This window comes from Bactrocera latifrons, unplaced genomic scaffold, assembly GCF_001853355.1.
Source record: "Bactrocera latifrons isolate USDA-ARS-PBARC rearing strain unplaced genomic scaffold, ASM185335v1 scaffold_664, whole genome shotgun sequence".
Classification (NCBI taxonomy): domain Eukaryota; kingdom Metazoa; phylum Arthropoda; class Insecta; order Diptera; family Tephritidae; genus Bactrocera; species Bactrocera latifrons.
In genome coordinates this window covers 62,531-78,895 of record NW_017537339.1, presented here as the reverse complement: position 1 = coordinate 78,895, position 16,365 = coordinate 62,531, and positions in this window count along the sequence as shown.

Sequence of the window (16,365 nt, the reverse complement as noted above, 5' to 3'; positions counted from 1 at the left end):
ACGAATTAATGTGTTTATTAAGTCGCTTGCAAATAAATGACGAGGTTTGGCTGATTACTTTCAGCTTTCTCACAGAATGCTCGCAAACTCACCGTGTAAGGTCTCCCGCTGAATTTCTTCAACAAATTGTATTTGGAGTTTGTACTCCGTAATCAATTTAAGCTTCATTGTTGACCTATTTTCGATGTTTCGTAATCCCAATGATAGAGTTGCTAGTACATCACTGTTGTCGTACCTCATTAGTTTGGTAAAGCGGCAAAATATAGACATCTCTACTGTTGAAAGTAAAGAGAAGTTCTGGTTCTCCCTTGAACGGGGAAATATATTTTAATTGTCCAAGGGCTGCACTGAGATCGCCTTCATTTAAAATGATAACTTTTTGGTTGGGCCAGTTTGTATTTCACTTTTACTTGTTCCAGGCGAATTATAAAATATAATTTATTATTCACTCGCAGACCTTTTGTGGGATACTTTAAGTAACCTATCGACTGCACCAGTAAATGAGTAGAATAAATGTCCCGTTCTATTGACTAAGGACAACGTAAACATCTTGAATAGCTTTAACACAAACACTGAATTGCGAGTCCACGTCTTTATTTTTGTGGGTTCGACTTAAGACTACTTTGGGAGTGAACAGAAATGCTTAACTATACTGGCTATTGGTTATTTATTTATGTTAAGTCTAACTGTACTGGCTACAGGTTATTTGTTTATGTGAAGTGAGTGAGATCGTCTGAGTGGGATCACCCAGAATCGCTTATTGCTACTTTTAATTATAGTCTTGCAACCAGTTGCTACAGAGTATTATAGGTTTGTTCACCTAACAGTTGTACGTATCAGGATGACGAGAAAAGTTGAAATCCGGTTAACGTTCTGTCTGTCCGTCGGTCCCTTTGGTCCGTGCAAGCTGTAACTTGAGTAAAAATTGAGATATCTTGTTGAAACTTTATATGCAAGTTTTTTAGTACAAAAACAAATCCGAGTTCGTAGATGGACATAATCGGACTACTGCCATGCTTACAAATCGGCATTAAAACCTCGTTCACTCCCATATAACAGTACTGTTCAAAAGTATTAAAATATAAATCAAAAACTAAATGTCAGAGACTCAAAAATTTGATACGGGGATGATATGACAAGTCTTTATAGGGATAGGAGATAAAAATTGGACAATGAGCGTGGCGCCTCCTACTTTTTGGTGAATTTCTATATCTCGGGACCCGACAAGCTGATTTCGACACCATTTGGAAGGTGGTATTTTTTCATATCTTAATGTGACGCTGCAAAAATGAGCGAAATCTTACAAAAACCCCGCCTATTTCTCAAATAGCGCAATTTTAAATTAAACTTGACTCTTTTACTTCCTAGTACACAAACCAAGAAGAAATTAATATAACGAGATTAAACTTTGACAAATAATGTCTTTAATTTTTCCAAATCTACAAAAACTGTTCAATCCCCTAGGTACCGAATATTTATGCCCCGGTACCTATAGTGGACGATTCATTGAAAATTTCGATAAATATGTGATATCTATAACTGAAATTAAGAGATGATCCTTCTCTTATAATGGTATTTTTGTATGCCGAAAATGGGTTGAATCGGACCATTTCCCTCAGCCATATATTAAKTATTATAAAGATTTTCGATCTTCAGGGTGACTTTGTACCGTATATATCGGCCAATATTTGAGTGAAAAATAAAAATATCAATAAAACCAATAAAAATTACCGTTCGTGTTTTACTCATAAAAGTGTATCTCTGTGCCTAAAATAGATAAATTTGAGCGAAAATTTTACTTATACTCCTATATATACTTTACTCTATGTGATTAGTTTTTTAGTACGTGACATACAAGTATTAATACTTGCGGTATGTGAACGATACTACCCCAACTGCCATATACTACATATTATATAATTGTTTTCGTTTCTCTAACAAACATTATGTGCCTGTCAGTATAAGAGTTATACAATATATAGTATAGTAGAATTGTTTGTATTTCGATCCTCCGGTTGACGTTTTCCACCATAAAGTATTTCCCTGGCTTTGATTCTTGTACGTTACAAGAGTATAATATGTTCGGTTGTACCCGAACTTAGCTCTTTCTTAATTGTTTTTAATTAAGTTTGAGCTATTGAACCGCTGAAAACGATGCGCGGTTGTATCCTTTGTTTGTTTATTTGAAAGTGGTTGTGCCACAGTAATTGGATTCAATTAGGTGGAGTGTGAGAATGAATACGTGATCAAAATGGCAGGTGAATTTTGATTTATACTTCGCTTGTTTTTCGAATTTTTTTTCTGTAAGTTGGTAGTACTGTTAGTGACATCTGTGCTAAATTTCACGTCCAAATATTCAATAGTATTTGAGATACGAGTCGTTATGTGAGGCTTTAAAAATGAATTTTTTGATCTTTACTATGTCTGAATTTATTGAACTAAAAAGTGCGATTATGTACCAGCTCATAATGCATTCCTTCTCATTTCGCATTTTCAACTAATATCGTGCCGCAACCAAAGCATTCGCCTGATTTACCTTCGTGCAACTTTTTGCGTTTTGACTCAAATGAAGATAAAAAAGTGTTGCGTTGAAGCGAAGAAGGCGAAGGATTTTTCCAAGTGCAATGATGTCTGGAAAATTCGTTAGCATAAGTGTATTGCAGCAAGAGGGGATTACTTTGAAAGAGATGAAATGGCAAAACTCACCTTTCAATTTGATCACAGTATTATATATAAATGAATAGGATAACGAAACGAGTTCAAATCCGCATATATGGCTGTCCGTCCGTCCGCCTGTTTGTGCAAGTTGTAACTTGAGTAAAAATTGAGATATCGTAATGAAACTGGGTACACGTGTTTCTTGGCAAAAATGAGAACTTAGAGGGCCAYTGCCACGCCACCAAAAAGGTGATTAGCCAAAACCTTTAAAATGTCATAAAAAAGCTTCAGGTTGCGGCCGAACATAACTCTTCCTTACTATTTTAATATAAAGTTTTGACAACACCGAAGCTATTTAGCTGGATTTGACCCTTACGAGAGCATTAAATGTTGGATTACACCTGAACTTAACCCTATTTAACTATTCATTTCTTTTTCTTCTTTATTAGCGATTTTGGCCGAGAGTACAACAGCACGCCAGTCGCTATCACTTTCGCTGAAAGGTAGTAATCGTTCGAAATGCGAAAAAACTGTTTATTTTTTATTAAATGAATTTTATTCTACTTTAGATCTGAACGTGTGCAATTTGAAATAAGGAGTATTTTTTTAAGTTACAAACATATATGTATATCAATATATTAAATAAAATTCGATGTTAATTTAATATTGTTGAATATATTAATTAAAAATTTCTGAAAAATGAAGGGTATTTCATTAAAATTAATTCATTTTATTTCAGACTAGTCGATTCGGCGAACCTTATTCTGTCYTTTAGGTATTAAATGAAAGGACTATTAACTTGTTGCCCATGTATTTTAATGCAAGGGTTCCACTTTTTAATGAAKCACCTTCTGATAGACTATATTTTTCATTATTATAAAGTGGAGGATGGAGTCATGTGTAGAAGTTCACGCAAGTGAGGAAAGTTCTCTGATCGCCATTCACTTGGGAGGAGCCAGAAATGATTCTTTTACATATGACTCAAGCAGCTCAAGACTTCCGGTCCTTGACCAAGTATCCTCTGGGTGGCCTAAGAACATCCGTTTGAAGGCGAGCTAAAGTGAGAAGGCGAAAYATTCCCTGCATAGGCTGGGTTTTGGACCCGCCACGTAAAAAAACCAACCCAATGAAAACGCAACAACAGCCTCGGATGAGAGACCCCACTTTTGATGACGACCATGGCAAATGAAATAAGGACGACGAATTGGGGGCATGCACCTGGAATRTCCGGTCCCTTAATTGGGAAGGTGCCGCTGCCCATCTGGTTAATGTCCTCGTAAAAATAAAGGCTGACAAATCAAAGCGAGGTTCTTCAACATATCGCCGATTTGCGCCCACGCAAATCGTGCTTGGCGACTTTAACGCCAGGGTGGGCAAAGAAGGTATATTTGGCACTACGGTCGGTAAATTCAGCCTCCACGAGGAAACATCGCCAAATGGGTTGAGGCTGATTGACTTCGCCGGGGCCCGAAATATGGTTATCTGTAGTACTAGATTCCCGCATAAAAAGATGCATCAAGCTACCTGGCTTGATGATGATGGAGCAGACGTTCCATTGCCCGACCAGGAAGAAGTTCGAATAGTAATTATCCGCCTGAAGAACACCAAAGCGGCGTGGGCCGATGGATTTCCGGATGGATGGATTGACAGTCATAGCTTTGAAGTTGTACATAGTTTCGTCTATCTTGGAATCAGCGTAAWCAACGCAGGATAACTCTTGCCAACAGGTGCTACTTCGGACTGGGTAGGCAATGGAGAAGCAAAACTCTATAAGTCACTCATAATTCCCGTCCTGCTATATGGTGCAGAGGCTTGGACGATGTCAGCAACGGATGAGTCGACGTTGCGAGTTTTCGAGAGAAAAGTTCAGCGAAAGATTTATGGTCCTTTGCGTGGCGAATATCGCATCCGATGGAACGATGAGCTGTACGAGATATACGACGACRTTGACATAGGTCAGCGAATTAAAAGACAGCGGCTAMGACGAAAACACTCCAGCTCTGWAAGCRTTCGACGCAGTACCCGCCGGGGGAAGCAGAGTAAGAAGAAGACCTCCACTCCGTTGGAAGGACCTGTCTTCACTTGGAATATCTAATTGGTGCCACGTAGCGAAAAGAAGAAACGACTGGCAGGCGGTTGTTAACTCGGCTATAATCGCGTAAGCGGTGACTACGCCAATCAAGAAGAAGAAGRTAAGGTGTAAGATCAAACAACGCAGATTATTTTTCCGACCCGTGAACATACCACATATAATTGACCATGGAAAAAACATTGATTTTCTAGATTTCAACCACAAACTTTTAGGGCCTTGTAATATGTTTATGGTCATGGCGAATGCAAAACGTTTCGCAAATTGAAGTCTTTTAATCTCAAACTACACGGTTGCAACCATTGGAATGTGAACTTCTTCACTTTCGAATTTTCCTTTGGGTATCGTCGCATAAATCACATTATTCATCAATTTTCCTCATACCAAACCTATTTCGTTTAGATTACACAGTCAATTGATTTGAAAGATTGCAGTGTACGAATTATCTTATTCTGAATTATGAAGTTTAATCCATTTATTYTTACCCACCAACCACTCATTATTTCTGTGGTTAGAAATGATGTTCGGGAATAGTTTGTTGATGAGTTCGTCGACCATTAGAGATAGTCAGTAATTGCTTAGAGTTTAAGTTTTCGAAGATAATAATGTATTATACGAAGAAGTTGTTCAGATCGGCTTACAATAGCATATAGCTGGCATTCAAACTGAACGATCGGAATGTAGTGCTGGTATGGAAAACTTTTGCATTTAACAAGATGCATATCGTCACCTGAAATGCAAAATAACGTAACAACATTTTCGGAAATTTACAGTGGGATGAATAAAACACGAAATTAAATGGAACATGAGTGAAACAAAATGTTAATATTGGTTAAAACTGGTTTATATCTGACCGCAGAACCTGAAAATGTTGAAAATATGAATATATCGTCACGAAATTTGGTAGGAGTTCTTGTTCATAGAAATAATGTAATATCAGAAGAAATTGTTCAGATCGGCTTACTATAGCTTATAGCTTTCATATATTTACTTTAACACATGGTTACTAAACGAAATGCACATGTGAATGGTATATTAGCTTCGGTGCAGTCGAAGTTAACGATTTTTCTTGTTAGGTGATAACTTTGATCCTAAATGATTACTAATTTTTATAAATGCACTATCTTGAGTTTTTTTTTTAGTTATGTTTATACCCTGAACAGGGTATATTAAGGTTGTCACAAAGTTTGTAACACCCAGAACAGAAGGAAGCGTCGGAGACCCTATAAAGTATATCTTTATATATATAAATCTCTGACCGTGTTTTTTTAATTGAACTGCTCCTAAACGGCTGGACCGATTTTGATGAAATTTTTGTTGTGTGTTTAAGGAGATTCGAGAATGGGTTCGATTCATAATTTGAACCACTGGAAAATGTTTTTGAAGATAATTTTTCATTTGTAATTATTTGGTAATTTTGGAATTTTTTACATTGGATCTGATAGACTGCGCTACCATCGGAGTATCCAATATTCAAACCTTAAAGGGCGACATATGTAGTCCAATAGCAAGTTTTCATAATGTGGACAAGATTGTTCGTTCCTAAGTAATAAATTGGGTGATTCAGTACATCTATGGGTCATTACATTTTTTTCGTACCTGCTAACTATTGAAGTGCATAACAAGGGTCGTCAAGGCTTTGCGGATACTTTGTTAGATTGTGGGCGAAGGACGAAAATGCATTCATAACAAACCAAACCTGATATCTAGAATAAAAATATAGCAGCATAACTGAAGTGTTGATAAAGAGGTTTATAATAATTTGGTATATACAGCAATCTTTTGAAGCACTACATAGAGCAGTGCAATATTTAAACGGTAACGATGAAGTATATATATTTCAAACTGATCTTTCCTATAAAATAATAAAATTGCTAAATATTGGGAATAGTGCAATAGAACTGCAACCAAATACACATTGCAATGAATTGAAACTGGCTCAGTAATCATTCGATGAATAGTATACCACGGGCATCCCAAAAGACTGATGCCATAATCTTGCCAACCGATTTTTTGTCTTCCCACCAAATAGAACAGTTTCATARTATGCAGTCCACTAGTCTGACAGTCGATTCGACTCGATTGATTTCACTGGTGCACAGCCCAAATTCAACAGTATTTTACCATACAAAAAATGCTTTCTTAACGCACGAAATTCGTTTTGATTAACTTTCTTTGTAAACATCACAAGTTGCCTCACTGAAAATGCGATATCGCCTTAACTAATAGTTATAATCTAAATAATAGAAATCATATAGATGATATTAGTTGTACTACCTACGTGTCAGCCATAGTAAAACGTGGACGGGCCTCTAGTATATATGTACATATGTATATAAATGATCAGTATGTTGAGCTGAATCGATTTAGCCATGTCCGTCTGTGTATATACGAACTAATCCCTAAGTTTTTCAGATATCGTTTTGAAATTTTGTAAAATTCATTTTCTCTTCAAGAAGCTGCTCATTTTTTGGAACTGCCGATATCGAACAACTATAACATATAGCTGCCATATAAACTAAACGATAGGAATCAAGTTCTTGTATGGAAAATTTTCACATTCGACAATGCATCACGAAATTTTGTAAAGATTATTTTCTAAGACAACAATGTAATCTCCAAAGAAATGGTTCAGATCGGTTAACTATAGCGTATAGCTACCATACAAACTGAACGATGAGAATCTAGTGCTGGTATGGGAAACTTTTGAATTTGACGATATATCTTCACGAAATTTGATAAGAGTTATTGTTCATAGAAATAATGTAAGATCGGAAGAAATTTTTCAGATCGGCTGACTGTGGCATCTACCTGCCATACAAACCGAACGATCGGAATCAAGGGTTTGTATGGAAAGCTTTTGTATTCAACGTGGTATCTTCACGAAATTTGACACCGATTACTGCTTAAGATAATAATGTAATCTCCGAAAAAATTGTTCAGATCGGATTACTATAGCGTATAGCTTCCATACAAACTGAACACATATGTAGTTAGTAAAAAAAAAGCACCTGTGAAGGGCATAATAGCCTCGGTGCAGCCGAAGGCACAATTCCGATTTCTTTGGCGCCGCGATTTGAAGGTACCGTTGGAAAGAGGAAGTCCTCCTGATTAAAAAATATGTAGGGCTATAGGTACCGCAAACGCTTAGGTTAGGAGATATTCGACCTTAAATTTAAATTTCCTACATTTCAAGACGCTATTTCACCACATTAAACACACTTTATTCACATTTTTCACTTCAAATTACTTAAATTACACTATAAACTTGTAAATAACTCAATATCTTACACTTTTAGCAGGTGTTTTACCTAAAAAATTTGCATTTTAAAAATTAAATTTTACACTCGTTTGAACCCCATTTGTTTACCAAAAATTACGACGAAATGGAACGCTGCCATGTGATGATAAGGCAATTCGCTGAAATTTCTCTTTTTCGCAAAAATTCCTCTATTCATGCATATGGAGATTTTCTTTTTTAAATTTATAAAGCAAATAAGTAATATTATATACATGTATTAGTAATATTATATAATAATATTGTATATACATATGTATAAGTAATATTATATAATAATATTACGTAATAAAGTGTAAAGTATATTAGTACAGTACGAAAATTCAATTTTTATTTCAATATGAGTGCATGGTAATCAACAAATATAACCACTTTATATCCGAAACTCTTATTTTAGATATAAAAATTGATGTATTGTCACCTAAAATACAAAATAATATATAATCAAAAATAAATGGAAATCGCTGACAGATATAGTAACTAAATTTTATCCATTTTATAACGAAAATTCAATTTTTATTTCAATATGAGCGCATGGTAATCAACAAATATAACCATTTTATAACAAAAACTCAATATATTTTTTTATTTTTAACGCAGAAAGGAGTACTCCGCGAAAGTACTTCAGTCCCCCCGGGTATTCGCTCGGYCAGGGTTATTTTTTTTAAAACGCGGCCGAAGGCCGCCAACGCAGAAAGGAGTACTCCGCGAAAGTACTTCAGTCCATCCTGGTATTCGCTCGACCAGGGTTACTTTTTTTAAAGTACTTCAGTCATCCCGACATGATATTATATAAATTTTATAATACTACTATATTATCATAGAGTTTTAATTATAATTATTTAATTTAATTATATGACACATTTTTTTCACTTCGTAAATCAATATGATATAACAACACATTCACAACAGTCTCTGCATCTGCATCGTATATCGTTGCACATATATGTACATATAAATATATATGTATATTAGGTGTTTTTTTATTTGAACTATTAATTTTTTTCAGTCCCGTCACGAAATTTGCTTGGAAATACCCTAAAGAAATTTTCCATAGAAAATACACTACAGTCGCGAGTTTTTATCTGTAAATTCCTACAGATCAAAGAATCAGATTCCCCGCGATCTGAAGATACCGTTGGAAGTCCTCCTGATTAAAAAATATATAGGATTATAGGTACCGCAAACGCTTAGTTTATGAGATATTCGACCTTAAATTTCAAAAATTCGCAAAATTCGTACATTTCAAGACACTATTTCACCACATTAAATACACTTTATTCACATTTTTCACTTCAAATTAATTAAATTACACTATTAGCTTGTCAATAACTCCATATCTTACACTTTAGCAGTTTTCTTACCTAAAAAATCTGCATTTTAAAAATTACATTTTACACTCGATTTAACCCCATTTGTTTACCAAAAATTACGACGAAATGGAGCGCTACCATGTGATGATAAGGCAATTCGCTGAATTTCCTCTTTTCGCAAAAATTCCTCTATTCATGCATATGGATATTTTCTTTTTTAAATTTATTAAGCAAATAAGTAATATTATATAATAATATTGTATATACATATGTATAAGTAATATTATATAATAATAATATTATATAATAATATTACGTAATAAAGTGTAAAATATATTAGTAGAGTACGAAAATTCAAATTTTCGTTCAATATGAGTGCATGGTAACCAACAAATATAACCACTTTATATCCAAAACTCATATTTTAAATATAAAAATTGAGGTATCGTCACCTAAAATACAAATAAATGGAAATCGCTGACAGATATAATAACTAAATTTTATCCACTTTATAACGAAAACTCAAATTTTATTTCAATATGAGTGCATAGTAACCAACAAATATAAGCAYTTTAACCACTTTATAATAAAAACTTTATAACAAAAACAGAAAGGAGTGCTACGCGAAAGTACTTCAGTCCCCCGGGTATTCGCTCGCCCAGGGTTATTTTTTTAAAGCGAAGGCCGCCATCGCAGAAAGGGGTACTCCGCGATAGTACTGAGGCCACCCGGGTATTCGCTCGGTCAGGGTTATTTTTTTTAAATTTAGATGAAATATTACAAAATAAAATTTAAATGTGAGCTTATTTCAATGTATAGAGTGTATATTTAAATATACAGAGTGAAAAACGTGAATAAATTTAATGGAAGATAGAGAAATACCTTGTGTTATTAGTGCATATTTTTCAACTTTTAATCGTGAAAATTTTAAAAAATATAAATATTTTTTATATTATTTTTTAATATTCCTCCTTTGGAGAAGCTCCCCTATCCGGACATACCCCACTTATGCGGAAATTCGGGTTTTTTTCCCCTCCGCCAAAGTAATCGGAATCGTGCCCAAAAATAATTCAGTATTCAACACTGACTTGTTAAAAACGAACTCTTTGATTTTGCTTGTAAATATTTGAACATATTCTGATATTGGTTTCTTTTAGTTAAAACAGACAAGAAATTATTATTTATTTCACTGAGTATGGCATATGAACAAAGATGTCTTCTATGAGCGCTTGGAGCGCACCCATGAAAGGTACACCCGCCACGATGTCAAAATCGTGTTTGACGACTTTAGCGCCAGGGTGGGAAACGAATGTGTCTTTGGCACAACAGTCGGTAAATTGAGCATCCACGAAGAAACATCCTCTTCGCCGCGGCCCGAGATGTGATTATCTGTAGTTCTAGATTCCAGCACAAGAAAACACATCAAGCTACCTGGCTGTCTCCGGATCGAAAATCCACCAACCAGACCGATCATGTTGTGATAGATGGAAAACAGGTCTCCAGTGTTCTAGACGTACGTACGCTCCGAGGACCTAGCATCGACTCGGACCACTATCTTGTTGCATCCAAGATTCGCAACCACCTCTGTGCAGCAAAAAACTCACGTCAAGAAACACAAGGAAGGTCCGACGTCGGGAAGCTGCAATCAAAATGATTTTCTACTCGGCTTGCACTCCTGCTCTCTGAGAGCACTCGTCAACAACTTGCTGTAAGGGAACGGTGGGAATTATTTCAAAGGCCTTACGTACAGCTGCTATCGAAACCATTGGATTTGGGAAAATGCAAACGAGCAGCTGATACGACAAGGAGTGATCGATCGATGACGATGGAGCAGATGTTTCATTGCCCGACCATGAAGAAGTTCGAATATCAATTACCCGCATAAAAAACAACCAAGCGGCGGCGGCTCATGGATTGCCGGCCGAGTACGATACAATTTTTACTCAAGTTATAGCTAGCACAGAAGGACGGTCAGATAGACATCCGGATATTAATTCGTTATTTCATCCTGATCATTTATACACGTATATAAACTATCCTTAGTTGAACAAAACTATTTTTCCCTGTCAATATGTTGCAAAAGTATAAAAAACGGTTGTATACTCGCATTCGCATTGAACTCGGTATTCACTATTAGACGAAATTTCAATCATACWAATATTTTATAAACTTATAATATTATATATAATATAATATAGCATATTTAGGTCATTAGATCGTTAATCATCATTACCACTTCTTGTTCCAAAACGACATATTAATATCAATGTAGYTAACACATCAATAGACTGCTMYCCAAGTGCACTTGATATCACAGWAGMAACAAGTGACCTATTGCAATGACWTTATTTGCTATCATTTATAGCAATGTAAGAGGTGTACTTAAAAAGAAACGAAAGCAAAAGACACACAAAAATATCATGTTCATTTCTTTGAACAAAGCAAACGACACGTTCTTTATTTGGATGCTTGAAAATCTTTGCCTGCATGGTATGGGGTTGATTTCAAGTACCCATGTCAATGGATGGGTCAATGGATTATCATATGTATACGTCCTAACCTAAGTAAATATGTTTGTGTTGCTGATTGTTGAGTGCATGCGCGTTGCATATAAATGCATACGTGTCTCATTTAAATGTATGCGTGTTGCAAATAAATGTATGCATACAAGTATATGTTTGTATGTTTACGTGTTTAGTTATATATTTATGTATGTACATCTGTTAAATATATTTGAACATACACCGTTTTCCATCAATTTTTCCAATGTTCTTAACTTTTTTGCACACCTTTTTCACGTTACAGTCAAGTATTGCTTTAATTTCACTTATTATCTTTTAACGCATTTAAAAATAAACAACTTTTTTCCGTTAAATTTATATTGATTTTCCCAAAACCTATTTCTATTAATAATTTCGTCTTATCCCATTTTATTTCACTTTTTTTTTTAATAAATAAATAGATTTTACAATCAGCTGTCTAAATGCACAATTCTGCCGTATGACACCATAAAATTTTTATGCGCTTTCATTTTGCTCGTCTGCAAAGGCTATTAGGTATTCCTTATTTCCTTGAAATAATTATGAAAATATTATATTAAAGCATCTCGATTAAGTGGGGCCCTTTAGTACCAACACACATGCTCTTTTTTAAACAGTTAAGATGAAATAAGGAACTATGTTTACTTCGAAAAATCGTGTCAAAAATGTTGGAAACTATAAAATGTCAGATATGCGTACAAATTGTATGTTCATATGGCATTTTATTGAGCATTAAATCTTAAAATAAATAATTCATACCGATGAAAAATTGGTAAATTAAGCGAAAAACAAAATAAATCTGTTAATCCAGACCTAAGAACAGAAAAATTAGAATATATTAGGAAAAAATATTTACATTGCTACATAATTATTCGTTGCTACTTCATAACAAGCGCGATTGTTTGCGACGAACTGGACTAAATTCGGTATCATTACGGAGATATCCATTTCAGCAATGCAAATATCATGCGAACAAAATGTCTAGGTAAGAGTTATCGAATAAAGGGATTTCCTAGTCACTACCATGTATGTTCATTTCAGCAATCGTGCTAAGTGTGGTAAAAACAAACATAATTACAAGACAGTGATTGTTTAAATGAGTTAAGCTTCCACCCACTCTACCCGGAAAAAAACTGGCACACATTAAAAAAGCACTGCTCAATACAACATATCTGATGACTTCTTCTTCTTGATTGGCGTAGTCATCGCTTACGCGATTATAGCCGAGTTAACAACCGCGTGCCAGTCGTTTCTTCTTTTCGCTACGTGGCGCCAATTAGATATTCCAAGTGAAGAGAGGTCCTTCTTTCAGAGCTGGAGCGTTTTCGTCCATCCAGACAACATGACTTAGCCAGCCTAGCCGCTGTCTTTTAATTCGCTGAACTATGTCGATGTCGTCGTATATCTCGTACAGCTCATCGTTCCATCGGATGCGATATTCGCCGTGGCCAACGCGCAAAGGACCATAAATCTTTCGCAGAACTTTTCTCTTGAAAACTCGCAACATTGACTCATCCGTTGTTGACATCGCCCAAGCCTCTGCACCATATAGCAGGACGGGAATTATGAGTGACTTATTGAGTTTGGTTTTTGTTTGTCAAGAGAGGACTTTGCTTCTAAACTGCCTACTCAGTCCGAAGTAGCACCTGTTGGCAAGAGTTATCCTGCGTTGGATTTCTAGGCTGACATTGTTGGTGGTGTTTACGCTGGTTTCAAAAGATAGACGTAATTATCTACAACTTCAAAGCTATGACTGTCAACAGTGACGTGAGTGCCAAGTCGCGAGTGCAACGACTGTTTSTTTGACTATCAATATCATCGGCATACGCCATCAGCTGTACACTCTTGCAGAAGATGGTACCTTCTCTATTTAGTTCTGCAGCACGAACTATTTTCTCCAGAAGCAGGTTGAAAAAGTCGCACGATAAGGAATCGCCTTATCTGAAACCTCGTTTGGTATCCAACGGCTCGGAGAGATCCTTCCCGATTATGACGGAGCTTTTGGTGCTGGCCAACGTCAACCAAATTCAGACATCGCGGCATAAAGGCAGCTCCTTTTCGTGCTGTCGAAGAGGTGGTGAGTGTCGATTCTCCGTTCACGGGTCTTTTCCAAGATTTGCCGCATGGTGAATGTCTGGTCAGTTGTTAATTTTCCAGGTCTGAAGCCACACTGATAAAGTCCAATTAGTTTGTTGACTGTGGGCTTTAATCTTTCACAAAATACGCTCGATAGAATCTTATATGCGATATTGGGGAGGCTTATCCCACGGTAGTTGCCGCAGATTGTGGGGTCTCCTTTTTTGAGGATTGGGCATAGCGCACTTAAATTCCAATCGTTGCTGATGCATGCTCCTTATCAGTTCTTCGCTGCCGTGTTTGAATAGCTCGGCCGGCATTCCATTGGCCCCCGCCGCTTTGTTGTTCTTCAGGCGGGTAATTGCTATTCGAACTTGTTCCTGGTCGGGCACTCGAACGTCTGCTCCATCGTCATCGATTGGAGAATCGGGTTCGCCTTCTCCTGGCGTTGTGCGTTCACTGCCATTCAGCAGGCTGGAGAAGTGTTTCCTCCATAATTTAAGTATGCTCTGGGCATCGGTGACTAGATCACCTTTGGGGGTTCTGCAAGAGTATGCTCCGGTCTTGAAACCTTCTGTAAGCCGCCGCATTTTTTCGTAGAATTTTCGCGCATTTCGGCCTCTTTCTTTTTCTGTCTGCAAATGCGTCTCGCTTCCTTCTTCAACTCTCGGTATCTATCGCATCCCGACGTGTTGTGTTCGATCGTAACGTTGCGAGGTAGACAGCCTGATTTCTTTCCGCTGCGACACGGCACACCACGTCGCTCCAGCTGTTCTTTTGTGCTTTCCGAGCACAACAGCTTTCGGCTGCAGCTGTACGTAAGGAGTTTGAAATGTCGTCCCACAGTTCCCTTATACCGAGTTGTTGACGAGTGCTCTCAGAGAGTAGGAGGGCAAGGCGAGTAGAAAATCGTTCGGCTGTCTGTTGTGATTGCAGCTTCTCGACGTCGAACCTTCCTTGTGTTTGATGGCGTGCGTTTTTTGCTGTACAGGGGTGCGTGCGAATCTTGGCTGCAGCAAGATAGTGGTCCGAGTCGATGTTAGGACTCGGAGCGCAGGCACATCTAAAACACTGGAGACGTGTCTTCCGTCTATCACAACATGATCGACCTGGTTGGTGGTTTTTCCATCCGGAGACAGCCAGGGAGCTTGATGTATCTTCTTGTGCTGGAATCTAGTACTACAGATAATCACACTTCGCGCCCGGCGAAGGGGATGTTTCTTTGTAGATGCTCAATTTACTGACTGTTGTGCCAAAGATACCTTCTTTGCCTATCCTGGCGTTAAAGTCGCCAAGCACGATTTTGATATCGTGGCGGGGCCAGCTCTCATATGTGTGTTCCGTGCACTCATGAAAGGCAACTTTGGTCACATTGCCCTTCTCTTCCGTTGGGGCGTGGGCGCAAATCAGCGATATGTTGAAGAACCTCGCTTTGTTGCGGATTGTGGCTAGGCTTCCATTCACCGGGGTGGATGATAGTACTAGGTGACGGAGTATCTCTCCACCACGAATCCCGCACCAAACTATGGCCACTGTAGTAATTGCCACAAAGATTTACTCGTTTCTGTCCTTGTCCCGTCCATCGCATTTCTTGGACGGCGGTGATGTCAGCCTTTATTTTTACGAGGACATCAACCAGCTGGGCAGCGGTACCTTACCACTTAAGGGACCGGACATTCCTGGGACATGCCCCCAAATTCGTAGTCCTTATTTCGTTTGCCACGGTCGTCATCAAAAGTGGGGTCTCTCATCCGAGGCTGTTGTTGCGTTTTCATTGGGGTGGTTTTTTTACGTGGCGGGTCCCAAACCCAGCGCACAACCCTAGACAGGGAATGTTTCGCCTTCTCACTTTAGCTCGCTTTCAAACGGATATTCTTAGGCTGCCCAGAGGATACTTGGCCAAGGACCGGAAGTCGTGAGCTGCTTGAGTCATATGTAAAAGAATCGCTTCTGGCCACTCCCAAGTGAATGGCGATCAGAGAACTTCCCTCACTTGCGTGAACTTCTACACATGACTCCATCCTMCAGTGAATGGCGATCAGAGAACTTTCCTCAATATTACCACTCAACACAACTCACCACACTTCTACATCATTCAACAAACTCAAAATAAAAAGATGGGAAAAAAATAAAAATAAGAAAGTGGACACAATTCGTGGATCAAGCATCGCTGATACAGAGAACGTAAAGTATAGAGAAGGTGCAGGTTCGACTGCGAACATTTGTTAGATTTATAGTAGGGAATTCACCTCATAACAACAGAAGTCACGCTGTTAAATTTTAACAGTTCTCCACAAATTCAACTCAGAATATGAAGAGAAATAAATATATGCTATAAGCTAGAGAATATGAAGAGACATAAAAATATGTATGCATGCCCATGATAATACT